Source organism: Vulpes vulpes, chromosome 14, assembly GCF_048418805.1.
Source record: "Vulpes vulpes isolate BD-2025 chromosome 14, VulVul3, whole genome shotgun sequence".
Classification (NCBI taxonomy): Eukaryota; Metazoa; Chordata; class Mammalia; order Carnivora; family Canidae; genus Vulpes; species Vulpes vulpes.
In genome coordinates, this window is record NC_132793.1 from 22,725,811 (window position 1) to 22,753,756 (window position 27,946).

General features: G+C 50.9%; 1 protein-coding gene across 34 annotated transcripts in view; it reads right to left on the reverse strand.

Annotated features, from left to right (window-relative positions):
• The window catches only part of EPB41L1 (erythrocyte membrane protein band 4.1 like 1), a 143,669-nt gene that overhangs the window by 100,297 nt on the left and 15,426 nt on the right, over positions 1-27,946 (reverse strand). For 7 of the 34 annotated variants that reach the window (XM_072735957.1, XM_072735937.1, XM_072735940.1 and 4 more), the window contains exon 1: positions 24,007-24,136. The exons of 2 other annotated variants lie outside the window; for them this stretch is intronic. The gene's annotated coding sequence lies outside the window, so the exon portion shown is untranslated. Of the gene's footprint in view, positions 1-13,654; positions 13,739-23,282; positions 23,491-24,006; positions 24,153-24,491; positions 24,556-24,855; positions 24,922-27,946 lie in introns of those variants that run through there. 25 more of the 34 variants (XM_072735971.1, XM_072735967.1, XM_026009776.2 and 22 more) reach the window with 18 other exon arrangements.

Genomic DNA, 27,946 nt, shown 5'->3' on the forward strand with positions numbered 1-27,946 from the left:
GCCAGAGACTGGTAAGAAGTCTGCTGTTAACACCGAACATGCGTTTGTCTGCTGTGCTCACCGCTGCACCCTGGCACGTGCAGGGTCTGGCAGGAACTCAGTGACAACTAGGTGATTAAATCAAGACTCATTGGAGGGATGATTGGAGGTATCACCTACCTTGAGGCCCAAGCACCAGGGTGGGGGTGGGGGGAGCAGGACACGGTCGAGAGAAAGGATGAATCTGGCTTTTCGGGGCTCAGGATGCAGACAGGCCATACAGAAAAGGCAGGGACGCTGTTGGCACAGAGCTCTAGAAATCCTAGGCCCAAAGGTGAGAAACAAGTTGTACACCACTCACACCACAGCACCTCAAGGCCTGTGTGTGTATGTTTCTGTGACTTGACAAGGCCCCTGAGCCTGTCCCTCTGTCATTTATTCCATCAGTCACCCATTCTACAAAAGTTCTGGCACAACGATCAGGGTGAGTAATAATTGCCACCCCCCCCCCCCCCCACTCCACTTCCCTGTCAGGGCTGCCAGGCCCAAAGGCTGAACCCCCTACACCTCTGGCCAGGAGCTGGGCTCCCTGGAGAGCCAAGCTGAAGTTGTGGCAAGCCACTTGCTCTCTTAAGACCCATGACTGCGTTTGTCAAACGAAGATGGCCACTGCCTTCCTGACTCCACTCAGAAGTGTTCTGAAGGCTACATACAAGTGGTGGATGTGGACATGTTTTGTAAACGGTAAAATGCCAAAACAATAGAAGATTATTAATAACAATAACACTGCCATCACCAGCCTCCCTGGCCCCACAGAATCCCAATCTCTAAATGGCAACTACCAGCATCACTATAGTTATCAAGGACACAGTAACACGCACCAGCTATGAAGCACTCAACTGTGTGCCAGGCTTGGTGCTATCCACATGGCCTGCATGCTCTCATCTTAGTTCCGTGACCTCCTAAGTAAGCACCATTGCTGTTTCCATTTTACAGATGATAAGACTGAGGCTTAGAGAAATGAAGCATATTGTTCGAATTCACACAGGAGGTGGCAGCGCGGGGGTCTGCCCTCAAGTGTGTCTGAGTCTGGAGCTCAAGCTCCTTTTGGCTTCATCCCATTCCACTGCCTGTGTGAAAGCACGTCACCCTTGTAAAAGCGACTCCCCATCTGCCAAAGCCTGCCATGGCCCCAAAGGGATGTGGTCACGTCACTGACCTTTGTAGCAGTAACCCTGAAGGTAGATAGGACCGGCTAATTTTGTTGTCTCTGTTTGACAAATGAGGCAAATGAGCCCCCAGGAAAACTTGGCAACCACATGACTTAACTCATTGGCTACTGAATACCAGAAATACAAAGGACTGTAGAGAAAGGATCCTGACAGGGAAACTGAGAAAGGGATGTGCCCGGGTCATTTGTTCAGATCTTTCCTGAGACCTTCTCAGGAACACACATAGGATGAAAGCAGCATATGATATTCTAGTTTTGTTTGTTTAAAATTGTATTTATTTATTCATGAGAGACACAGAGAGAGAGGCAGAGACACAGGCAGAGGGAGAAGCAGGCTCCCTGCAGGGAGCCCGATGAGGGACTCCATCCCAGGACCCCGGAATCACGACCTGAGCCAAAGGCAGACGCTCAGCCACTGAGCCACCCAGGTGCCCCTGCTACTCTAATTTTAAAATGCTATCCCTAAAAAAAATAAAATAAAATAAATAAAATAAAATGCTATCCCTACACCAAGTGCTGTCCTAGTCTGAGTCTTCGTTTCCCCAGGCACAAAATGAGAAACTAACCTTGGTCAGCAACAAGTTCTAGAGGCCAACACGGCTCCTGTGAGGCCCAGGAGGCCAGTCTCAGAGCCTCTGCTCCCTGCCACCCCCCAACTCTATTCACAGAGTTGTGCAGCTATCACCACTATCCAATTGCAGAATCCCAGTTATTCTTACCAAGTACTGAGCTGCAGCCCCCAGTGCTCCTTAGGAACCCAGGGCTCTCCTTGGTTTGGGCCAGACAGCACTTTTCTAGGAAAGCCCAGGGCGCCCGTAGCACAAATTTCTCTGGGGGCAGAAATAAAGCAATAAGTAAACATTTAGTGGACGCTGTGTTTCACTGGTGAAACAAAGTTGTGGGTTTGCTGGGAAAGGGGCCTAACACATCCACCCAGTCCAAGCTTTTCCCCTTATCCCCACTTCCCTCACTAGCTGTCCTGAATGCAACCATTGTGCTGACCCTGGCCTCAGTTTCCCCATCCCCTCCCTGAGCAGCAGGCTGAAACACATGCTTCCAACATCCCACAGGGGTGGGGTCCTCCCCAACAAATGGCAAATCTCATCCACCTTGTGGGAAGGAAAAGGCCAGCCTGTTAGGTCAGCCAAGACTGGCCAGAGCAGTAGGTTAAGACTGGTTGGCAAGCTCTCAGATCCAGAACTGATGAGTAGAACTTTATTCCACAGGCCTTAGGAAGCTTGGAAGGCTTGAACTGGAGTCATAACCCCCCACATACCAGGCTGAACCAAAGATGGAGTGTCAGCAGCTGTCTTAACAGCCATTGGCACTGGGCAATGAGAGATCAGGATTCCCAGACATTGGCTTCTCTCTTCTAGCCCCACTCTGCCTCTCATTAGTTGTGTGGCCTTGGAGAAGTCACTTAACTTCTCTGAGCCTCCACTAACCCTCCCACAAAAGGGGTAATTATACCTTTGATACCTTACCTCTCAGGATTACGGGGGAAATAATCTGATGAGATGAAAAGCCCTTTGAAGGAAAAATATAAGGGACTTTGATTCTAGTCCAGGGTGAGCCAGGTGGTAAGGGCTGGGAGGATGAAAAACCCTCCAATGAAAGAACTCCTCTGCCCTTCCCTACCTCTTTTCCCTCCATAGAAATGCTGGAAGCCCTCCAAGAAGGGTTGGAAAAATCCAGTGATCTCAGAGAAAACAAGGGTCACAGAAGGAATGCTGGACATCTGGGTCTTGTCTGGACAATACTTGCGAAGCCTGGGCCCCCCAGAGACAGCCCCTCTAGCTCTCAGGCAGCAAGCCACAGGGGAAGGATCTGTATCCACACGGGATGGGATGGAGGCTGGGGAGCCTCTAGGGTAGGCAGAGTAAGCAATGGGGAGGCAGGAGGGGTGGGGGGAGGAGGCTGTTCTCCTGCTGAGTCTCCCACACTTTCTCCCCTCCTAGACAATGGCAGAGCCACCTTCATGTGACAACTGCATTTTCTCCGAACCTCAGCTTCCTCATGTGTAACGAGGGTGATGCAGAGTCCAGCTGGATAAATGTGACTGCCATTCTTCCAACCTTTGAAACCAAGGAGGCTCCCAGAGCCAACAACATACTCTTTCCCCAGTTGTTAGTTGCTTGAAGAAAAATCTGAGGGCACTTCCAGGACAGAGCCCAGGCTCTGAGGGCACTGGGCACTACCTGCTTTCTGCCAAGGAGGAGGAGACTAGCTGAGCATGGGCAGGAGGAACGGGGTTGCTCTGTAGGTTGGAGGTGCGGGCTCTAGCCTGCTGCCTGGGGACGAGATGGGCAATCCCACCATCCGCTGAGGCTGATAGAAGCCATCCTGCTTCCTTGAGCTCTGTGCTGTTTGGAGGAGAGGCTGAGCCCTGGGCAGTAGAGTACAGTGGGAACCTTCCCCACCCTCTGCCACCAGGAGGGAGTGAACAAAGGATGAACACCTGTTAGTGCCCAAGTAGGAGAGAAGGTAAAGGTACTGGGCTCCTGTGCACAACTGGAGATAATCAAACCTCTTCATGTCTCTGAAGAGAAGAGTATGGAAGGGGGAGGGCTCCCTCTCTGAAGCCTGAAAGACAGCTGGCCACCCTCCTCCCCTCGCTCTAGCTCTGGTCAAACTGAACTGCTCCTGCTTCTCCCATCCATGCCTCTCCTCAGGCAGCTCCCTCCTCCCGGAGAGACTTCCCAGCCACATCCAACCCCTCAAGGCCTAGGTAAAATGGCCCCTCTTCCAGGAAGCACATTTTGACTGCCATGCCCAGGCTGCTCCCCTTCCCCTGAACTCTCCCTCTGAGCATCAGGTGTACCTTTCCTGTCCCTCACCAGTGGCAATTTGTACTGCTGACTACATCACAGCCACACCTCCACAGGTGTATTTCCCCTCTGGGGGACACAGATGATGGTAGTGGCTCCTAGCACAGGCTTTGGAGCTAGGCAGGCCTGAACTCAAACACCAAGTGTTGCCATTTATTAGACATCTGCCCGTGGGAAAGTCACTTATCTGTCTGTGCCTCAGTCTTTTCTGGAAAATGGGCACAATAATAGTACCTACCCCATAGGGTTGTTGTTGCAATTAAATGAAATAATGCACACTACGGATTCAGCACAGAGTCCGGCACCAAGCAAGAGCTTAATAATGGAACTTTTTTGCTCCACTGACCTTTCAGGAGGCTCGCAGATGATTGTTCTGTACATCTGCCACAGAGCCACGAGCTGGATGGATGGATACATGGATTTCTACGGAGGCAGATCTGCAAAGAGCATATGGAAGCCCTTTCCCCCAGGCTGAACAGTGGAACCTGGGAGGGGCTGCCTCTGCAGGTCACGAGCTCCACATTGCAGAGCAGCATGCCAGCAGATATGGGATGGCCACTCGAACTGCTGACCAGAGGCAACAAATGTGGTCGTAGAAATGGGCTCCTGGCCTCTTCTCATTCAGCATGTGACCTCGGCCTCTCATTAACTGTGTCTCGGTTCCCCATCCATACAATCGGGATAGTAACAGTACCCACCTAAGAGACATGGATGGGTACAATTTAGTGAGGATTAAATTAAATAATACCCATAAGGCAATAGAACATACTCAGCATGGAGAGAGTAATTCAATAAATATGACCTGTTATTATCATCATTGATATTTGCATTACGATCACTGAAGAGAAGAGTTAGAGCCCCTTGCGGGCCTATGAACTGTTCACTGTCTTATAACCCAGGACTCCACTAATAACCTAGGGTACTCTCATGGCTCTGTGTGCCCGGCAGGCTTCACTCCCCTTCTAGTTACAGCCCAGCCCCCTCATTAGCTACATAGGTAGTAGACAAATGACCAAGGCATGGCCACTCAGAATGTCCCTATCCCCAAGCAACAATGACTGTCCCAGTTAAAGTCCTTCCCTTGGATTGATACATAGATCCTAAAAGAAAAAATAGTTCCTTTTTTCTGTTTGGGTTGCTAAGCTGGACAGATAGTTCCTAATAAGAGCAGGAAGGAGACACAGCAGTGGTAAGAGAGAGATGGAGAGTCCACTTGACTCCTCATCCTTCAATTCCATAAACTGCTCCAGGATTTGTTAGAGTCCTTTTCTGGTTTAACCCACTTTGAGTTGAGTTTTTGTCACTTTATTTATGAAAAACCATGCCTAATTGTACAGGCCCTGATCTGGGTAAGGTGTAGGCTTACCTTAGGCTTAGGTGTGGGCAGGGCAGGACAGAAGGAAGTATTATAATTGCTCCTGGACAGTCTGGCATAATCTCTATCATCTGGGCTGAAAGGGACTGTCTACAAAGCATGTTCTCAAGAATCATCCTGATCCAGTGGTCTTTAAACATTGCTTCCTAGAGCCCTGAGAATCTACAGAGGGAATCTGCACCTCTCAAAATACTCACAGAACAAGGGCTGTAAGGAGGGCAGCAAGATTCTGGGTAAACTGCCACTAATTCAACCACAACAGTTTTGCTACAAAAACTATGTAGTGGGATTCTGCTACCCCAAATGATTGGAAATACGCTATTCTAACTGACTATCAGAAGAGCACTAAGGAGCCAGAGCTGATGTGTCCATCCGCGTTGTTCAGAAGAGAAATGAGATCCAGTTCTGGACATGCACATGATTCCCAGTGCTTCAGGCTACCTGTGAAAATCTATTGCTTCTCACATTTTCTGTCTCCTCCAGTAAACCGATGGTGCTTAATACCTAGAGTCTCATCTTTTTGGCTCTAACCCCTACAGAGCTGCCTACTTCTGAACCTGGCTCCTTAGGGGGCTTCCAGAAGCCTGAGGAACTTGGAGAATAAGTGTGAGCCAACCTCCACCTCCCTGTACCATGCCCACACGCCCCCTCACACACCGCATGCACACATACACACTTAGTTCCCCCTCTTCCTACCCATTTACCCAAATGTCAGGGAAACACCAGCAGGCCCCCTCCTGGGAACTCCTAATCCACCTCCTCTATCCTGGCTAGGCTGTGGCTGTGGACAGAGGATTCCTTGTTCCCGGTGCTTCCTGCCCAGAGATCTCCATGGGGCCCATGTGCTGGCAGGAAAAAGCCAAATCATTCCTTTTAACTAGAGCTAAAGCCACCCCTTACCCCCACCACCCCCAGAGCAACAGGCTCCCAGCTCTGCTTGGCATTTACTCTACCTGCCCAGCTGGCTCCATCCCGCCTCATCCCCATAACCCCTGCTCCCTAGACACACACACACGCGCGCGCATGCGCGCATGTACACACACAGGCATGCACACACACAGCCGCACATATGCACAGCCGCGCACACACACAGGCATGTGTGCACACACACACATGCACAGAGTCCCTTGGGGTACAGAGGTAGCTCCAATCTAGTCAAAAACAAAACCCAGAGGATTCTGGAAAGACAACATCACAAACCTGGGCACCACAGTTGGGCCTTACTAATAACCCACAATGACATTTGCATATTATTTCACAATTTCCCAATCAGTATAACTTCATTGGCTTGGCTCACTCTGCCCTCACCCTGTCAGAGCCATAGAACCTCCGAGCTGTAAAAGGGTTTTGACACACCCCATGCTGGTGGTTTGCAAATCATCTTGTGCAGAGCCAAGGAAGGGTTCCCTGTCATTATCTGGAGGCTGCTGGGGGCTGAAGAATCAGCTAGTTAGAGTCCCTCACACCTACTCCAGCTTCAACAGCACTGCAACCCCTCTGGCTATTTTGTACATTGAGATTCTTTGAGGTTCATTTGGAAAGGGGATTTTCCTGCTGGATGGTGTGAAAACAACTCATTTACTCCGACCCCACCTTCCCCCACTCCCTGCCCCAACAGTATATAGATATGATCCTGAGACTAACGCAAAGAACGGAAGCCACCCACAGTCACTCAGTAGTCAGTGGCAGAATCAGAATGAAAACACTCTCTCCTGAACCTAGGGTACACCGGGGAGTGGTCAAGCAAAATAAAACAAGGCAGCTCTGCAGGGTCAGCAGATCCAATTTCCAGGTCCAAAGCCATCATCACCAGCCACAGTGGCACAGACAAGAGACATAGGCAAAGCACACTGTCTAAGGCAGATGTGCTCAATGAACATGCATTTTAATCCCTACCTCAAAATAAGCCCAAACCAGAGAGGACCCTCAACACTGCCCTGCTTTTGAAACCTGCCAGAAATCTGTGGCCTAGACAAACCTTCATGCCTCCCGGCCGTAAGACATATCAAAATAGAGAGCCCGAGGGCCCAGAAGGCCCACTGTTCCAACCCAAGCACTGGAAGGAGAACTAGGCTGTGCCCATGGACCACCCACCCCTCCTCCATCCATACCAGCTCCCCGCTGGGGGGAAAGAACAGCTATCAGCCACCTGCAAGGCGGAAACCATGTGAGCTCCTCTGGAGCCAACCAGAGTTCGCAGCTGGGCAAGGAGCTGGAAACCGAGAGGCTAGCATTTAGCTGCCTGAGGAAACTTAGGGAAGTTGCTGAACCTGTTAAACAGAAAGGCCCGTATGACTCCACAGCAAAGCAAAAGGGAAAGGAACACTTTTGAAGCTGGAGCCTCTGGGGAGTGGGGGCGGCCCGCTGAGGAAAAGAGTTCCATCTGAATTCTAAGAGCAGTGGGGAATCACTGATGCGCAGGGTAGAGAACAGACGGGAAATGGGCAAGAGGAGCTCTTTTTTTTTTTAAGATTTTTTTTTTTAAGATTTTATTTATTTATTCATGAGAGACACACACACAGAGAGAGGCAGAGACACAGGCAGAGGGAGAAGCAGGCTCCATGCAGGGAACCCGACGTGGGACTCAATCCCAGGTCTCCAGGATCACACCCTGGACTGAAGGCAGCACTAAGCCGCTGAGCCACCCTGGCTGCCCAAGAGGAGCTCTCGACATACATATTAGGGGTTCCCAGGGCCCAGCCCAGGGATGGTCATGGTAGAGCTAGAGAGAAGTAGATGGATTCGAGAGATCCTTAACAGGTGGTACCTGAAAGATTCGGTGAGGGACTGGATATGGGAGGATAAGGGAAGGCAGAGGCCTGCCGACCCCTCAAACACCGCCTTCCAGGTCAGTCCGGGTGGTCTCCAGCACCCAGGGAAAAAAAACATACCCATTGCTCTCTCAATCTGGCCTCTCCTTGCCTCGGTTTCCCCACCTGTAAAATAAATACGGTTGGACTCCATGGTCCCCATGTTCCTTTTAGCCTTAATATCCCGTTCGGGTTTAATTTGCTCATGGACAATGTAAGGCTTAACCTCAGCTCCAGTCTTGTATGCAACAGGGCAGGAGTATTGGGAGGAGAAACCTCAGGTCCCCTGGGTTCAGGATGGTACATCTCCAGGTGGGACAAGATGCCTCTACTTCACATGAAACCCAAGAATCAGGTAAAGAGGAAAGTCACTTGTACTGAGGGTAGGCTAGCAGGAGCAAAAGCTGCGAGCCCCACTGCCTGCTCTCTGACTTGGCATGGGCCTCAGGACACTGTCACTCCAGCTATGACATCAGTCACCCAGTGGCTGACACCCTGCTTCCCCATCCACTGTTCTCCAGCCCCCGGGGGTTAACCAGAGGCGGCCAGGTATAATGAGCCTGCCTAGGGAGATGTGCAGACAGTGGGTAGAGGTTTGGGAGTCACACAGACCTGGTTTGAATTCCAGCTCCACCTTTCTCTCTCTTATTCTGAGGCCTGGGGCAAGTCACTGCAACGCTCTTAGGCTTGGTCTCCTCATGTGGGAAATGGGAGTAACAGTGTTTGCTTCCAAGGCTGACAGGAGGATTCAGTGAGATGGGACGTGAGAGGCTCAGCACAATGCCTTATAACAACGATCACGGAGGTAGCAGATGGAAACTGAGACCCAGAAAGCGAAATGACTCACTGGAGACCCTTATAGCGAACCAGTGCAGGGGTGAGACCCAGAACCCACATTTGAAACCTAATGTTTTCCTGCTTCTCAGATGAGGAAGTTGAGATTCAGATATTACAAGTGACTTGACCAAGGCCATAGAGAGAATTAATGGTAGAAGAGGGATTTGAACTCAGGCTTCCTTGATGAAAAAGCCAATGGTCTTCCCCGTGGATATTTAGAAAGTATACGTGTATAGAGATGCTTCAGATTTCAGGGACCTAAAAACCTGGAACAGAGACAAATGTAAATTTGGGCAGATGGAGAGGCAGGCAGTGAGGCTACCTTGAGAGGAAACTGGAAGGAGCTGGTGAAACAAAAGCCTCTTTCTCAAAGGCCCTCTCCGGGGGATTGGGCAGGAGAGGAGGGGGCTGACGAGCAGAGCCATCATCCTGCCAGGGCTGAGCTGAGGGCTGGATCTAAACAAACAGAAGCGGATCCAGCTTGGCCACCAACTTGCTGTGTGATCCTAGGCAAGTCCCACACACATATACATACTCAGTTCTGTTTCTTCAACTCAAGAATGAGATGGTTATTCTGAATACTATTAAGATCACCACTTATAAGAGACTAATAATAACCATTCTTCACAAGCTCTAAACTCCTGACCAGTCCCTACTCCTATAACCCCAAAAGGTGGCCTCTTAACACTAGCTCCAATACCACAATAGGGCTGGGAAACCCTGCTTTTGGGCCCTGGTCATATAGTCATGTCACTTCCCCTCAACAGGCCTTGGCATTCTCATCTGTAAAATGGGCACATATCTTTGCCTGATCACTTACAAAAGATCCAAGGACCTACCTCAAAGACAAGAAATCCCCTGACGGCAATCCTCACCCCAGTCCTCATCCTGAATCCACAGCCAAGCTCTTTTAACCTCTCCTTTCTCACTGGCCCATGTCCCCTTTGGGCAAATAGAACAAGAGAATTCAAGCTGATGGATACAACAGCAGTAGCAACGACCCCCCCCACACACACACAACTAGTAGTAGTAGCAACCACCACCACTGCCAATATCAGACTACTGACACATGCCAGGCACTGTGCTAAGTCCTGCACTTGGGTTCTATCTCACGTAATCCCCTCAACCAGTGAGGAAAATCTCACTACTAATCTAAATTGACAGATGATAGACTAAAGTTCAGCAAAGTGAAGTGACTTGACTACCAAGGTCACACACAGAGCAAGTGAGTGGCGTGGCCACCCAGACGCAGGCTTTTCATTTGACCTCAAAAGTCTTCATCTTATCCTTGAGGTGGCAGGGTTATCCAGGGTAATATTCCACCACAGAGCATGGCCCAGATCTAGGCGGTGGGGGAAGGTGGGCAGTGAAGAATATCTAATCTCCAATTGCCACACACAGCCACCCCAAATAATTAGTCTTTATAGTCTTGTATTATTATTTAAATATGCCCAATTCAACTCTCTGGCTAGAGCAGCACTGTCCAATAGAAACATAATGCAAGTCATATATGTAATTTGAAATTTTCAGTAGTGGGGCACCTGAGTGGCTCAGTTGGTTAAGCATTCGACTATTGATTTTGGCTCAGGTCATGATCTCGGGGTTGTGGGATCAAGTCCCACAGTTGGCTCCATGCTGGGTGTGGAGCCTGCTTGAGATTCTCTCTCTCCTTCACTCTCCTTCTCTCTTTAAAAAAAAAAAAAAAAGGAATAAAAGTTTTAGTAGCTACATTTTAGAAAGTACAAAGGAATGGATAAAATTAAATTTTAAAAAAGACTGTATTTATTTTATTTTTTTGAGAGAGAGAGCCAGCACACAGCACAGGCAAGTGCAAGAGGGGCAGGGAGCAGAGAGGGAGGGAGAGAGACAAGCAGATCCTGCATTGAGCACAGAGCCTATGCAGGACTTGACCTTAGGACCCTGAGATCATGACCTGAGCCAAAATCAAGAGTCAGACACTCAACTGGTTGAGCCACCCAGGCACCTCTGAAATTAATTTTAAAAGTATATTTACTTAACTCAATATATTCAACATGTAATCAATATACAAAATATTAAGATATTTTACATTCTTTTTCTTTTCCATACTAAGTCATGCCCAAATCTGGCATGTTACATTTAGAGCACCTCCCAATTCTGACGCTAAATTTTTAGTGGATATTTAGATCCTTTTAGCCCTTACAACTGAAAGTATATTCACGAATCTAATAATCTAATCTATGTAGAAGTTTGTGGGGGGGGGGTTAAGATTTTTTTTTAATTTATTCATGAGAGGCACAGAGAGAGAGGCAGAGACATAGGCAGAGGGAGAGGTAGGCTCCTTGCAGGGAGCCCAATGCGGAACTTGATCCCAGGACCCCAGGATCATGACCTGAACCAAAGGCAGATGCTCAACCACTGTAGCCACCTATGTAGAATTTTTTTGATAACCAAATGCAATATTCTTTTTAAGTTTTAAATGAATTCAAATAAGATTAAAAATTCGGTTCCTCAGAGCACTAGCCATATTTCTTTTCTTCCTTTCTTTCTTCCTTTCTTTCTTTCTTTTTTTTTTACTAGCCATATTTCAAATGCTCAATAGCCACATGTGGCTAAGTAGCTACCGTATGTGCTGTACTTCTAGACTGTCAAGTCCTAGAAGGCAGGACCAGTGGCCTCCATGGCCCAGGCAAGAGCTAGGCCTCCCAAAGTACAATTAAGTCTGTAAAGAATGGTATCTACTCATTCAGTGAATCCCTACTGAGCCTAATATTAATATCTACCTCTGGTTCCTGTTACATTCACAGTGATGGTGACAAAGGCACGGAGAGTACCCACTGTTCAGAGAATGAGTGTAGTTTAGAGAGGTGGGCTGCCTGCCAAGGTCACCCAGCTTTGACCCTAGGCTTGTCTGACTTGGAAGCCTGAGCTCTGTCCCTAAAGCTTGACAGGAGTTGGGTCTGGGGCTCAGTCTTCCAGAGAAAGAAATACACCTTTGCTACTATTCTCCCAAACTCCTCCTTCCCTAGTCTAGCAGCAGGAGAAAGGCATGGCAGGGACCGTATACAGTAGTGGTCTCATGTACAGCACTTAGGGCACTTATGACACTATCCCCACCCCCCATCCCCCAACACACACACACACACAAGGCAAGAGGCAAAACCAGCAGGGTTCACTGGCTGCCTGCACTCTGGGTGGGTCCCCAGGGCCAGGAGGCATGCCCTGTCAGGCACCTCCACCTAGAGCACTCACTCAGAGGTGCTTGGACTAGGGCCAGAGCCATTACCCACCTCCCAGGGCCACCTCTGCTGGAGTCAAGGGAAGGAGTCCAAGAGGCAGCTGGCCCCCTGGAAGGAGGGGAGGAGCAAGCCCTGGAGGTAGATTCCAGGGCTGGGAAAAGGTGGCAGGTACTAGCCAGAAAATCCAAGTTGGCTCCGCCCCTCTCCTGGGGAGCAGAGCCAGCACTCAGACCCCTCCCACCAGCCCCACAGGGTGAAACTCTCACCAACTACTATGTTTAACATTAACTTTGATTCTTTTCCATTTCACCTGGAGGCAGATCCAGCAAAAAGCCCCATGTGGGGGTAGTGGATGTTAGAAGGTGAAAGAAGAGGAAGGAGCAGGTGTGAAGGGAGAAGGGGGTGATTAGTGAACCCCCTCACTTCCTCCTTCCCATCCCATCCTACTAATGTGGGACAGCCTTCACGCTAAGGCATAAATCCCATAAGGTCAGGAGTAGTGACCTGGCACGTAGTAGGTACTCAATAAATATTTTTTTTAATTTTTTTTTTTTTTATTATTTATGATAGTCACAGAGAGAGGGAGAGAGGCAGAGACACAGGCAGAGGGAGAAGCAGGCTCCATGCACTGGGAGCCCGACGTGGGATTTGATCCCCGGTCTCCAGGATCGCGCCCTGGGCCAAAGGCAGGCGCCAAACCGCTGCACCACCCAGGGATCCCTCAATAAATATTTTTAATTAACAAACAAGGGGGCAGAGTGAACTAGAATAAAACAGGTCAGATAGATGGGCAGATTGATGAGGGGGGTGGGGGGTCCAGGAGACAAAAGGAGGCTGGCACCTCCCTGACCCCTTAGACTCCAGGCCCTCCCTGAGACCTGGACTGAGGACCAGGACCACAGCCACCTAGGGCATGCCAGGGGCGTGGCTTTGAAGGAATTTCCCCTTTCTCAGGCTCTGCTTTTCCTAGCGGTGACCTTTGGAGCCTTCACCTCTTACCCTATAAAATGAAGGTGTTATTGCTATGGTACATGCAGGGCTATACAGGGCCAGGCCCACAGATGCTGGGATGCTCTCTGTCTCTTGCTGCTTGGCAACAGCCTCCTCTTCTTAGGCCACGCCCTGAATTCCCCTACCCCCAATATTCCCCTGACTCCCACCTCTGTGGTCCTTTTTCCTTTCTGGGAAGGAAAGCCCAGAATAATGATGGCTCCAGCCCACTCACGTCCCACTCACCTGGGATCACACACATACACCCTGGCAACAGATTGCAACCAATATGCCATTTGCTTGTCATTTACACCCCTCCACAGGTTCCTTGGCCCACTCCTTACCTCTTCCTCCCAAATGAATGCAGGCCCAAGTCCATAACTCACCTGGGTCTAGTGCTGAACTCACTGTGGCCAGTTCACTCAGTGTTCTTGGGTGGGGGCTCCCCCTTCTGGGCCTTTGCTTCCCATCTGTGTAATGTGAGGAATGAGGAGGGTGGATCAAGAGATTGCTTCTCCTGCTGGCCAGCTCTGATAGTTAGAGATCCTGACATTTCTGGGATCATTTGGCACTTTACCTTCAGACAAACTAGAGTTCAGATCTCCACCTCGGCCAGGTAAACAAGCAGCCCTGTTATTATGGGACAGACTCCAATGCAGGCCTACAGAGGCTAGGGACTACAGCCCACCTCTGACCACTCTTAGCTCAAGTCCAGGTAGAGGGACAAAGGCCCCCCCCCCCCAATTCCCATTCACTGGTCCCCAGTACCTCCACTGTAAAGCCCTACCCTTCCGGTCTTCTCTCTCTGGTTCTCCATAGTGGCACCATGAGCTGTCAATCCCTCAAATTCTTCTTGGCAAAACAAAGCTTAATGCTGCCCCTGCAGGGGCGGGAGGGTGACCCCAAGCCCCTTCTGTGTGGAGATCCCGGAGCTGCTCCTGCTCTTTCACTCTGCTCTTTCCTCTTTCTGGCAACTCCTCAAGTACGCCCCCTACTTTCCCATCTCCAGCCTGGAGCCCCCCTCCTTTACCTCCATAGGGAACACCTGTCTACACTGATTATGGAGTCTACACTGATCTCTCCCTCCTCAGCTTGCTCTGCCATGTTTCTGCCAGATGCTACTCCTTGTAGGAGAGTCTTACTGCCCCTACTTAACCTTAGAACCCTGGAGACCAAGGGACTCTTTCTTTTTTTTAAGATTTTATTTATTTATTCATGAGAGACACAGAGAGAGAGACAGAGACAGAGACACAGGCAGAAGGAGATACAGGTTCCATGCAGGGAGCCCAACATGGGACTTGATCCCGGGTCTCCAGGATCAGGCCCTGGGCTGAAGGCGGCGCTAAACCACTGAGCCAGCCGGGCTGCCCCCAAGGGACTCTTACAATGATTTTTCTCTGTCTCTCACTCTCTCCCCCCAGCACAATGCTCAAACCATAATAGGTGTCTGCTGAAACAACAATGATAATAACCATTAACTGAAAAATAATGAATTCTAATTGTATATTGACCATTTAGTCTTTACAATGCTCAGATCTCAGCATTTTACACATAGCATTTCAGTTAATACCCCCAAGCCCCCAAGAGACTTGTTATCCCTAGCCCTTTGGTTTAAGCTGAGGAAACTGAGGCTCAGAGAGGTGAATTAACTTACCCAAGATCACACAGCCAAGACATGGCAGAGTCAAGACTAGAATTTAACTTTTTACCCTTTGCTTTACTTGGCCTCCCTCCAATCCACAAAGAAAGGAGGGGATATGTGTAAAGTCATGGCCTACCAGTGATGGGGTCCTGGGGGCTCCAGAGAACCCAGCCCAAGGCCAGAGGCAGATTCTGCAAATAAAACTCAATATCCTTCTTTTGAGCACCTGCTCTGTGCAAACTCCTGTTCTTGGTGCTGGGGGGCAAAGAATGATACATGAAACATCCTAGTGCTCACAGTCCTGCAAGAGAGACAAGCCATGTCCCAAGATAAAGCTAAGATCAGCAGAACTCCTCCAGGAGGGGAATAGATAAGGTGCTAAGGGAATGCAGAGGAAAGACAGATTTTCGTTATGGGGGTGGGGATGGGAGGGTCCACACAACTTTGTGGGACAGAGGTTGGCATCTGAGCTGAGCCTTGAAAATGCAGACAGGATTTCAACAGTGACTAGAGAAAGGGGGATGGCATTCCTGGCAGGGAAGAACCCAGGGACCTGGGGCAGAGATACAGGTAAGTACTGAGCACGTCTCAGGAGCCTCAGGAAGCATATTGTCCAAATCCCTGTCCTTGGCACTGGCCCCCAGTGTCCAGCCCTGAAGAGAGACTACCTCGAGTATCCCTAGACTCACAGGCACCTGGACCACTTACTGTGAATGGGCACAGAAAGACAGAAATCGCTGGGCACCTGGGCATGTGGTTGGACAGGCGGGACTTAAGGGGCGAGAATCCAGGCTCTGTATGGCATCTCTGAAGATGGGAGATGCTAAAGGGAGAGGCAATCCCTTCAGAGGGGGGAAGCAAAAGGGTGAAGAATGTGAATTGGGCAACAGGAAACCTGGCTTCTAGAGCCACAGATCAAAGCTACCGGCAACTATCATGTCTAACTCCCCATTTAACAGCTGGGAAAACTAAGGCCCAAACAGGGGAAAGAACTGACCCACAGTCCCTCAGCATCTTCCCCTAAAGCCAGTAATGCGCTGAGAGGCAGGAGAGATCTGCCTTTAGCTCCTGACTCTGTCCTGAACTCCCCAGGGACCCTTCCCCAGTCATTGGCCTACCACTCTATAAAACCACCCTGAAGATGACGAATGCTCAAAGACATAGATGGTGCCTATGGAGCCTTTCCCACAATCAAGGCACACTCTCAAAATTGTACACAGCGCTTCACAAGTTCATAAACATTTGAGACCAACATTCTCCAAGGGCCATCTGAAAACCTAAGGGTCACGGTCACCTGAACAAGGAATCTGTTAAAACAGGCTGATTCCAAGGCCCCACCATGGATCCCACCCTTCCAGGAAGCAGCTGAGTTTGGATCTCTGGGCAAATTTTAGAAGAGAACTTTTTTTTAGCAAGCTCCTTTAGGCTACTCTTGGGGGAGCAAATTTTGAGAAACCCTGTCTTAGGCAACTTTCAGAGGCAGGGGTAGAGGTAGGGTGCTAAACTACTCTCCTTTTAACTGTTTCACATATTGAACTTCTGCTTCCTGGACTATGAAGAGAGAGCTCCGTGGCTTGAAGGTTTAAAGCCACTGTTCATTAATCAAAGTTCCTTCTGGTTGAGATACCTGCTCAAACTGACCATGGTCATGAGCATGGTCCCGGTGAGGGTGGGTAGAGGCCCAGCAAGCTGACTGTAGCTGCTCAGATTTGGAAGTGACACTCAGATCCAGCAGCCCTACCTTCAAGGGCATCTGCATTCCAGAGCTGAACTTGGGGTGAGAGGTTCCGTATCAACCGCAGCCTGGAGGCACCTTTCCTCTCTCTGGACTGTCTTGCTCTGACTCTTAGGCAGCTCTGGCTTCCTTGTTTTCCTTTCTAGCGTAAGGGCCCTCCTAAACCTGACTTTCCTGGCTCCAGTCTCTGCTTCCCTCCCCTCCACATCACAGAGCCAGATAGAGGATCTCCAAGCCCCCAAGTACCCTTCCTGGGAGACAAAGCTATTGTTCTTTGCAGATGATAAGCTTATTTAACTAGAAGACTCAGGATAATCAATGAAAAACTAAGGTGACCAATCTAGTCAAGTACCTCGAGACCTGCCCTGTCACCTGCCCCTGATGCATGTCTCTCCCACAGGTGGACACTGCCTAGGACAGGATGGGCTCAGAGCCCTGGTCACCCCAGGGCTGACACTGTAGGAAGGTCAGTTCCTGAGGGAAGTGACAGCACAGGCTGAGAGGTAGGAGAGACCTGAATGGGAGACTGCTCTCTGAGCTAAGAATTTGTTCTCTGAATTGGAGCAAGTGCACATCCCCCTGTGAACCTCTAAGCACTCTAGAATGTCCCAACCAGGACAGGATAGGAACGATTCAAGAGTACCCACGGGCTTTGGATAGATTTAGATTTAAATCCCAGCTGTGCCATTTGTTGGCTGAGGGCTGGGTAGGCCTTGGGCAAGTTATTTAGCCTCCTTTAATAAAATGGAAGTCTAATCTCCGCCTCGCTGGGTGGTTGCAAGGATTAAGAGACATAAGGCCTGTAACACGCTTAGCACAGGGCCTGGCACATGGTAAGCCAATAACGTAAGTGGCTTTTTATCAGTCACCAGAGTGAGCTTCTGCCGAGGAAGACTCTAGGCCTGCTAATTCACAAGTGGCCCCAAGCAACCCCCAGAACCACCTACTTGAACTGGGTCTGGAAGCTTTATCTTTAGACCTCTAATCTGGAGAGAAGATGGGAAGGAGGGCGGGGGGAGGACAAGGGAGTGAGAGAAAACAAGAGGAAGGAGGGAGGTAAGAAAAATCAAGGGGTAAAGAAGGGCTGGGCTCCCCCAGCTTGGGGAAAATGAAGATGACTTCAGGGCAATTGCCAAGACAGGATAAGCCTTCTCTCCTTTCCAGAGCCTTCCCTACACCAGCCAAGGCAAGGCTTACAGTGACACAGCCTACTGAGAAGCACAACCCTGGCTGTCAATAGGGACATTGAAGCCTTGGGTTACCTCCAGGCTCTGGCTCCCCACATTGCTGCCACCCGCCTGCCTGTGGTGGCCTCCTCCCGTTGGAGCAAGCAGAGATGGCCAGAGCCAAACTGAGAACAAACAACCTGCCCATTCAGCCGCAGAGGCACCGCCTGTTCACTCAGGACTCAAGGAGGCCCCTGCTCTGGATTCGACCCTGACTCAGTAGGACTCTCCCCACTGGCTCCCTGGCTCCCAGCTCTGCACAGTGCCCTCTCCAGGCCTCTACCTGTCCCACCATCCTGCTCCTGGGGCCCACCCTGCAAGTAGGGGGGGAAGCGCTGTTCAGACGGCAAACGGGAGCCACAGACAAGGTGTTCCAATTGCCACTGACCAGCTGTGTGACCTTCGGGGTGTCACTTTCAGAGCATGTTTCCCTTCTCTGGCTAACAGAGAGCAAGGACCATTGCTAAGGTTCTCCTAACTGACAGCAGAGCAGCTATACTCCCAAGCACACAGGGGCATGGAGGACTTGCCTCCAGAGAGGAGCGGGCTGGGCTGGGCCGTGCTGAGAATGCAGTGGACGTGGCAATGGCCAAGGGTTATTATGCTGATGATGATTATAACTGAAAATCCCAGCAACAAACCCTTAAGCAATTTACAAAGAGCTCTCTCGTTATCCCCTGGGATTCACAATCTAGTGAAGTAACGAGAGCTGGATGATGCTAATTCACACTGGGCAGATGAGGAAGTGAAGCAAGATCTGAGGGATGCATCCCAGCTACTAAGTGTGCAGGGCAGGGGGTGCCGGAGAGGAAGTGATCATTATGGGGTGCTGACAGTGTGCCACCTCACCAGGCTTACTCACACCTGCTATCCAGACCAGGTCTGACCACCACGGCATGACATTGCAGGGGCTACTGTCCCCATTTCACAGAAGAAACTGAGGCTGAGCACAAGTAACTGACTTCCTCTTAGCTCGTGCTGCTCCATTGCAAAGCCTAGATTTGCAGCTAGGCTTGTAGGACTCTAGAATTTGCACTCTTTTCCATCTTCCTGTATGCACTGGGTTGAAAAGTGTCCCCCCAAATTCATGTCTACCCAGAACCTCAGAATGTGACCTTATTTGGAAAAAGTCTTTGCAGATGTAATTAGCTAAAATAAAATGAAGTCATACTGGATTAGGGTGGATCCTAAATCCAATATGACTGGTGTCCTTATAAAAAGAAGAGATGATACAAAGACACACAGGGAGAAAAGGGAGAAAAGCATGCGACAACGAGGCAGAGGCTGCTGCAGACCAAGGAATACCAAGGATTGCGGGCAACCACGAGAAGCTACGAGAGAAGCATGGGACAGACTTCCCCACAGAACCCTCAGAAGGAACCAACCTTACTGACACCTTGATTCCTCACTTCTGTCTCCAAACTGTGGGAGAATAAATGTCTGCTTTTTAAAGCCACCCAGATTGCAGTACTCCATTAAGCAGCCCTAGGAAATTAATACACTGTGAATCCTCTGAGCAGCAGACCTGGGACTCTTATTTTCAGATTCCCATCACCAGGCAGCCTTGGAGGCCTGTGAGAGGTCACTCTTGTCTATTCTTCATCTCCCTGACCAAGCTGGCCTCCAGTCCACCACCTGTGCTTCTTCTCCTTCTAGGTCTCTATCCACCCTCTGAGCCTAATCTCCAGGTCAACAGTCCCTCCTCCACTACCCAGGCCACCCTCTGTCACCACCTGGAGAGCTGTGTTTTTGAAATGCAAATCTGATTCTTCCAAGCTAGCTTAATCCTCTTCCCTAGCTCCCCGACACCTGTAGAACTACAGCTCATCAGCCTGGGCCAGATACAGCCCCAAAGTTCTTCTCCGGCCTTACTTCTTCACCATTCAATCACCCCACCTGTCCCCACAACTCACCAACTTCTGCTCCAACCAAGAGAAGTATTTGGAGTTCCCCTAACAAGCCCTGGTGCCTTTGCACATGCTGCTCTAACTACTCGGAAGATAAATCCAGCCCAACACCATCTCTTCTCTTTGTAAAGGCTTTTCCTTCCTGAACAACCTCACTCTGTTACCTTGCATATTGTACGTCCTTTCATGTTGGCCCCTACACCCAGCCTGTGAACACTGCTGGATTCGTTTCCATTTCTGGACGCTTAGGGCCCAGCACAAAGGCATTCAAGAACGTTGAAGTAGCCGTAATAGTAACAAATGCTAATACTTAGCAAATGTTTACTATGTGCTCAGCACCAAGTGAATCATTCCATGTATGTTCCTCATTTCATTTCCAAAACAATCCTATGGAACACGTACTATTTTTTTTTTAATTTTAATTTATTTATGATAGTCACAGAGAGAGAGAGAGAGAGAGAGAGAGAGAGAGAGAGGCAGAGACACAGGCAGAGGGAGAAGCAGGCTCCATGCACCGGGAGCCCGATGTGGGATTCGATCCCGGGTCTCCAGGATCGCGCCCTGGGCCAAAGGCAGGCGCCAAACCGCTGCGCCACCCAGGAATCCCCTGGAACATGTACTATTAGTGGTCCTGTCTTACAGGTGAAGAAATGAACAGATGAAGTCCCTTGCCCAAGTCCACCCAACTAGCATGTGGCAGAACCCGAATGACTCCAGAACCAATGCTTGTAACCAGAATTAGGTACACCATCCATCCTAAAACCCTCATTTTATGGAAGAGGAAACAAGCAAAAAAGGGAAAGCGACTTGCCCACAAATAAGACATGGACCCAGATCTTTAGATTTCTTATTCAACATCCTCCCTTTTCTCATTCCATAGCAGGATCCTATTCCAAGAGGACACAGACAACTTGCTGGGCTGTGTCTCCTGGAAAGCTTTCTACTGCTCCCCTAGAACAGAGCCCAGTACCAGCCCAGGCACAGAGTCATGGTTCATCCATGGCCAGTAGATATAGCAGTTAAAACGACAGACAAATCTACTTCTAAAAATCTGAGGCCTGCTTAGATACTACAGTGTCAGAGCTTGAGAGGACACTTTGGGTATCATTTAGTACCATCTCCCATTATATAAAGTCATCCACTTCAACAAATTTATTGAACACCAATCATAAGTCAGGCACTGTGTGGGATCACTAGGAAAGGTGATAAGCAAGTTCCTGCCCAGATGGTGTTTGCACTTCAGTGAAGGGAGACAGACAGACATTTAACAAGTTCATGTATAACTGCAAATTCTTGTGTACTATGGACTACAGGGGGCTCAAGAATGTATAACAAGAAAAACAGACTTATTCAAGGGAGTTGGCAAAGGTGCCCCTGAGAAAGTCACTCTTGAGCTGAAATCTGAAGAGTAGGAGTTAAACAAGCTAAGAAGCATGGGAAAGTGTGTTAGACAGGGAACAGCATATGCAAAATCCCAGAGGCTAGAAAGCTCATGGTGCCTGGATGATCTAAAAGAAGGCCAGAGTAGCTGGTTTCCAAAGAAGTGGGCAGGGACTGGATCTTGCCGGTTTAATAGGACAAGAAAAGGAGTGGAGAACTGAGCAGAGCAGGGAAACCCCTTGCTCAGAACCCGCCAAGAGCAGGCACTGTCAATGAGTTATTACATTATTCAGTGAAGGAGCACTCCGTCCAAGATGACAGGAAAGACCTAAGACTTGAAACCAGAACCTGCACCTGCCAGGCTAGGGCTGCGAGGCTACTGTAGTATGTGCAACAGTGGGCAAGGGATGCTTTTCCGGGGTTTCAACCTATAGAAGGTTCCAGTTTCCTGTCTGCACCTCTCTTGAGCTCAAGGGCAAGAGGATCACGTGTGTTTGTGAAACCATAGACTGCTGGGCTCCACCCCCAGAGTTATTATTGATTCAGTAGGTCTAACGGGAGCCCCCAAAATTTGCATTTCTAACAAGACCACAGGTGACCATGCTGCTGCTGGTGGGGTGACTATACTCTGAGAACTACTGCTCTAGATTCAAGTATATGGGGACAAAGGGACATGGTGAGTGGGGATGATGGCCAGGATCCTTGAGGGTTAGAAAGGTAGATTCCTAAATCTGGGTCACAGTGAGATAAATGCCAGGACTCTGAGAAACCAAAGGGGCCCCAGAATTTCACCTACTAGCTGCTCAGCCAGGGAAACTGAAGCTTAGGGGGTTCAGACTCTTCCATAAGAGAAGAGTGATACAAATGTGCCAGGCAAACAGACAAACACAAAAGGGTTGGACCAAAGTCCAAAGGAGACCCCTGGACCAGACTCCAGGGCTCCTGAGCTCCAGGCCTGAGTCTTTCTTGTTCTGAGAAAGGGATTCAGGGAAGGGGACAGCAAGCTTTGCTTTCCACAGCTTCTGATGCCAGAAACATTTTAAGAATTGCAGAAATCTGCTCTTGGCCCCCAATCCTATCACCCATCCACCCTCCTTCCTTTTACATTCCCAGCTCCCTCTCTTTACACTCCAAATCCTGTGCACTTGATCCTGGCAAGCAGAGCAGCAGAGGGGGAGGTGAAGTAATAGGAAGAACTGGAAGTGGAGGAAGAATTCTTGTACTCAGATGTCCTTCTTCCAGAACAATTCCTTCCTCCTATAAGAGTCTCGGTTCCTCTCTGTCCTTATATCCAGTCTACCCCTAATCCACGCACATTTTAGTACCAGCAACCGAAACCCACAAAACCAGAGGCTAAATTTCCAAACCACCTTTTCCCCCAGTTTCTCTATATTAGAGTGGCTCTGAACAAAATTTTTCTACCCAATCCTAGTTGGCAGCAAATTGCCATTTCTCTTGCAAACCCATATGCATAGGCTCACTAATACACAAACAGCTGTATGTACATAAAAACAAATATACCGGAACTTATAAAAGCACATACACAAATACATCAAGACACATTATTCACTGTTCACTGATAAAACATACCTCTGCACCCGAATGCACAAGAAAAACACAGAGGCACACATGCAGACAGACCACAAATCTAGAAATGCATGCATAGACCAGTACGCCAAGAGGAAAGGGGTACAGACACACCCAGAGACCTCTCAGAGGAGAGGTCTCTTGAGGGGCAGGGGTATTCCTGCATGGGCTCTGGCCCTTTAAGAGAGTGGTTCTCCCTCCTTTCGGGGCACCCAAGGTGCGTCTGTACCCTCGAGGGCTGGAGAGGGTGACGGTGGGAGTGCGGCTGACCTGGCCAGGCCCAGTCGGGCTCTAGGCGGCTGTCAGCGCGCCGAGACAGGAAATGGATCCCTGAGCCGCCAGGGTCACCAGCCCGGGGGCCGCTGTTGTCGCCACTTCCCTCCCCCGCACAGACACACTCACACTCACACACACACACACACACACGCACACGCTCGGGCTTCAGGCAGGACACGCCCGCCGCGCTCCGGCTCCGCCTGGTGCGCCAGCTCCGCCGACAGCCCGGCTCCTTCTGGCCCCTGGGGTGTGGCCGCCCACCTGCAGCAGAGTCTCCGCCGGCGAGGACACTCCCGCCGCCCCGGCCAGGTGCCCGGCTCCTGGGGACTACAGCGCCTCGGCCGCCGCCCCCACCCCTTCCTCTCGGCAGTGCGCAGACAAAGCGGTGCACACGCACACGGGGGCTACGCGGGTGCACACCCGCCCTCACACGCGCAGACACGGGAGTCACATCGGCGCTCACACGGCCACGCACACACACACACACACACGCCACAGCTCCAGCCACAGGCGAAGCCTCTGGCACACACCCTCATCCAGATGTACACGCGCTCAGCTACATATCGGACACACCCTCCGGCAGACACACGCAGACACACACACCCTCCCCAGATACACGCGCGCCACCCAGCCCAGACGCGCGGACACCTACAAAGCACACCCCCCAGACCCCGATGCACACGCGCGCGCACCAGCCGCTTGCACAGACCCACAGGCACACGCGCGCTCACACCCAACACCCGGAGACGTGGATCCCGCCGCGCTACCCGCGCCAGTACTGAGACCCGCGAACCGAGGCCCGGGCTCCCGGCTGGGCGGCCTCCCGCCCCGCGGGCGTCCAGTCCCCGAGCCGGCCTGTCAGTGCTCCAGGACCGGGGCCGAGCCCGGAGCCGAGCCCGGAGCCCTCGGCGATCGCCTCGCGGACACACGCGGGAGCACGCGGCGGGCTCCCCGGGGCCGGAGCAGGGCGGCGCGGGAGGCTAACCTGGCGGCGGCAGCGCGGCTTCCGGGCGCTCTGTCCTCCGTCCGTGAGTCCGGCGGCCGCCGGGCGGGCTCCGAGGCGCACTCGAGCTGCGCACAAATGCCCCGCTCGCTCGCTCGCTCGCTCGCTCTCCCCTCCCACGGCGCCCAGCCCCCTCCCCGCCCGCCCCCCACCCTGGGCTCCCCCCTCCGCCCCGCCCCGCCCCGGCCGGCTGCCCCCGAGGAGGCGGCGGCGATCCCGGCCGCCCCAGCAGCAGCCTGCGAGCTAGAGGCAGCGGCGCCGAGCCGCGAGCAGCCGGGGGAGCGCGGGAGCCGCCGGAGCCGCCGGAGCCGCCGGAGCCGCCAGGGCCGGGGCCGCGCGTCGGGAGGAGCCGCGCCGGCCCCCGGGGAGGGGAGGGGAGGGGAGGAGGGGGCTGAGCCCCGCGAGCCCGCCTGGCGCCCGCCGCCCGCCGCCCGCTTCCCCACGTGGGCCCCGCGCCTGGCGCCTACCTGAGCCTCCTCCTAGCTCAGAGGCCGGGGCAGAGCGGCGGGCGAGGGACAGGAGAAGACCCCCCACCCCCCGGCCTCCTCGCCTTCCCGGCCCCAGCCCGGTGGGCTCGGGCCCCGCCCCCGCCTCCTCCCGGGCCCCCGCCGGCGCAGACCCGGGTTTTCCCTGGCTAAGGCGCCTCGGCTCTCGGCCCGGTGCCCCGGGCTAACCCCGCGGCCCGGCGCCCAGCTCGCCCGCCCCCTCTACCTCCGGCCGGGACCTGGCCGACGCCCACCCACCTCCCCGCCGTCCTCCCATTGTTCCCGCAGCCGGAGCCTGCGGAAGACCGCGCAGCGCCCCTTCCAGCCCTCTTCCAGGTGGCAGTACCTCTGGGCTCTCCAAAGGCCCTGCGAGCGCTGGCCCCTGGCTCTGGGATCCCGACAACCCCCCCCCCCCAACACACACACGCAGGCGCAGGCACGATCCTAGTAAAGAGTTTTTCTAAATTGGGGTTATAACCACCGGCCCTTATAGACACTCCTTCAGGTCCTACTTTGAGTATAGACTGAGGCTTGCGCAGGGAGGAATTAACCCAAGTTCAGCAAGCCCGAGATGGCAGCGAGGAGAATACGGGGGTACCGATTAGGTGTCTCCATTCCACAGATGAAGAAACTGAGGGCTCCTGGGTCAGCGCCAGAAGTGCAAGGAATAATGAGCCTGCCTTCCTTTGTTAGATACTAAATGAAGCTGAGCCAGGGGTAAGAAGCAAGTGTCATGCACTTTGGAAGGGTTTACCAGAAGTCAGAAAGGAAGGTAAAGACCTACCAAGTGCCAGGCCTTCACTCACTTTGTCTGGCTTAGCCCTGACCATAGCTCTCTGTGGCAGCTCTGATTGTCCCCAGTTTGCAGATGGGAAGCCTGTCCTAGTCTCTCTACCAGGCAGCACAGGGTCAGGATAAAGCCCAACCATTATTCAAGTCCTTCCCTGCTGTCATTGCCTCCAGTATAGGAAATGAAGTGCCAAATGGGCAGCTAAGAACTTAAGAAATCAAGGATAGGAGGCTTAGTTTGCACTTTGAAGGACATCCACAAACTAAGAAAAAGCAGAACTGAGAGAGCCAAGGTCCCTGAGCAAGACTGAGCACTGCCTGTCCAGAAGGAAAAAGTTATAACGAATAATAAGAACTAATGATAACATGCTTGGAGCACTTACTGTATTCCAGGCACTGTTCTAAGAGCCTTACTTGTACTAACTCATTTAATCCCACAATAACACAATGTGAAAGGGATTATTTTACCCCTACTCTATACATTAGGGAAGCAAAACACAAAGACATTACATAGCTTATAAAGTGGCAGAGCCAGGATTCAAATCCAGGAAGCTGATTGCCAAGCCTGCATTTTTAACTACTGTACACCAGACAGAAGCAGCCCTGCATGTGAGATGAAGACACTGGAACTACCAGAGCACCCACCACAGCAGGATCCTATTCAACTTGTCATCCTGTCTCCCTGCGTGTACTCAGTGTGCCACACACAGCGCCTGGTCTGTAGGCCTAATTTGTTAAACTCCTGCATGACTGCCACATGGGGCTAGAGTGCCAACTGCCGCGTACAGGGTTCAGCTGCAGCCCTCTCTGCTCTGCTGGGCATCTTTATCAGTGGTTTTAGATGAAGCCGAGGAAGGCATGAAACACTAATCAAATCTACTGCTGTCATGAAACTGGAAGGGACAGCAAACCCTCTGTAAAGCAAAATTACTTTCCAAAAGATCTCAGCAGCCTCGGGGCTGAACTAGAACTGACAAGATGAGGGGCCACACAGAATAAATATAAATTCCTGCCCTTTGGTTCAAACCAGAGTAGTCCCATAGAACTTTCTGTGGTGATGGAAATGTCCTAAACCTGCATTGTCTTTTTTTTTTTTTTTCTTTAAGTTGATTCCATGCCCAGCATGGAGCCCAACACAGGGCTTGAACTCACCACCCTGAGATCAAGACATGAGCTGAGATCAGGAGTCACATGCTTAACTGACTGAACCACCCAGGTGCCCCTGCATTGTCTGATATGATAGCCACTAGCCACTTGTGGCTATAGAGCACTTGAAATATGGCTAGTGCAAACGAGAGCCTGAAATTTTAATTTCATTTAATTTTAAGTGCTTAAAATTTAAATAGCCACATGGGGCTAGTGACTGCTGTATTGGACAGTACGGTTCCAAATGATCAGGTGCCAAAAATACAAAATAGAATCTAGATTAGGAAGAGTTCCAGTGAAAATGACTTAAAGGTTTGAGTTGACCTCAAGTTCAACAGTGCAATGTGCCTGTAAAAAAGAAAGGAAGGGAGGGAGTGAAGAAAGGAGGAAAGGGAGAAAGGAAGGAAGAAGGGGGAAAGTGAACATGATTACTGTGTCAACAGAAACCAGAGGTCAGACCAGCCTGGTGCTGCCCTGGATGGATCACATCTGGGCCACGGGGCCCAGCTCTGGGGCCCACATTCTGAGGATAACACTGTCACACGACAGTGTGTCTAGAGGAGGAGACCACAACGCTGAGGACCTGAATGCCATTGTGTGATGAATGATTTAAACAGCCTGGAGTAGGGAAACCACAGGGTGGTTGGAGTGGCTATCTCCACACCTCTGAAGGTCTGTCACACAGAAAGGGGATTTATTTCCTCATTATTCAGGTCTAATACACAAAACAAAAAATTCTGCAAAGCCCTAGGCCATACCATCTGAGGGAAGGATCCATGTCTAATTTATCTTCATGTTCCCCTAGGCACCCAGTCCACCCAGGATCTGTCCCATATTAAACACTAACTACAAACTTGCTGACCAAATGGATGTGAAAGAAAGCCACTCAGCTCCAGCGGGTGGACATTGGGGTGGACAATTTCAGCTCACTATAAGGAACTCACCAATAGTCACAGCTATCCAACCTTTGGAGTGAATAAGCTCCCCGCCAATAAGCATATTCAAAGAGATTGGGTCTTCACATACGATGGCCAACAGACACATGAAAAAATGCTCAACAGGGCACCTGGGTGGCTCAGTTGCTTAAGCGTCTCCTCCCTTCTGCTCAGGTAATGATCTCAGGGTTCTGGGATCAAGTCCCACATCAGGCTCTCTGCTCAGCAGGGAAGTCTGCTTCACCCTCTTCCTCTGCCCCTCGCCCCTGCTCTTGGTTGCTCTTTTTCTCTCAAATAAATAAATAAATAAATAAATCTTAAAAAAAAAAAAAAAGAAAGAAAAGATGCTCAACATCACTCATCACCAGGGAAATGCAAATCAAAACTACAATGAGCTATCACCCACACCTGTCAGGATGGCTAAAATTAACAACACAGGAAGTAACAGGCATTGGCGAGGATGTGGAGAAAGGGGAACCTTCTTATGCTGTGAGTGGGAATGCAAACTGGTGCAGCCACTGTGGAAAACAGTATGGGGGTTCCTCAAAAAGTTAAAAATAGAACTAT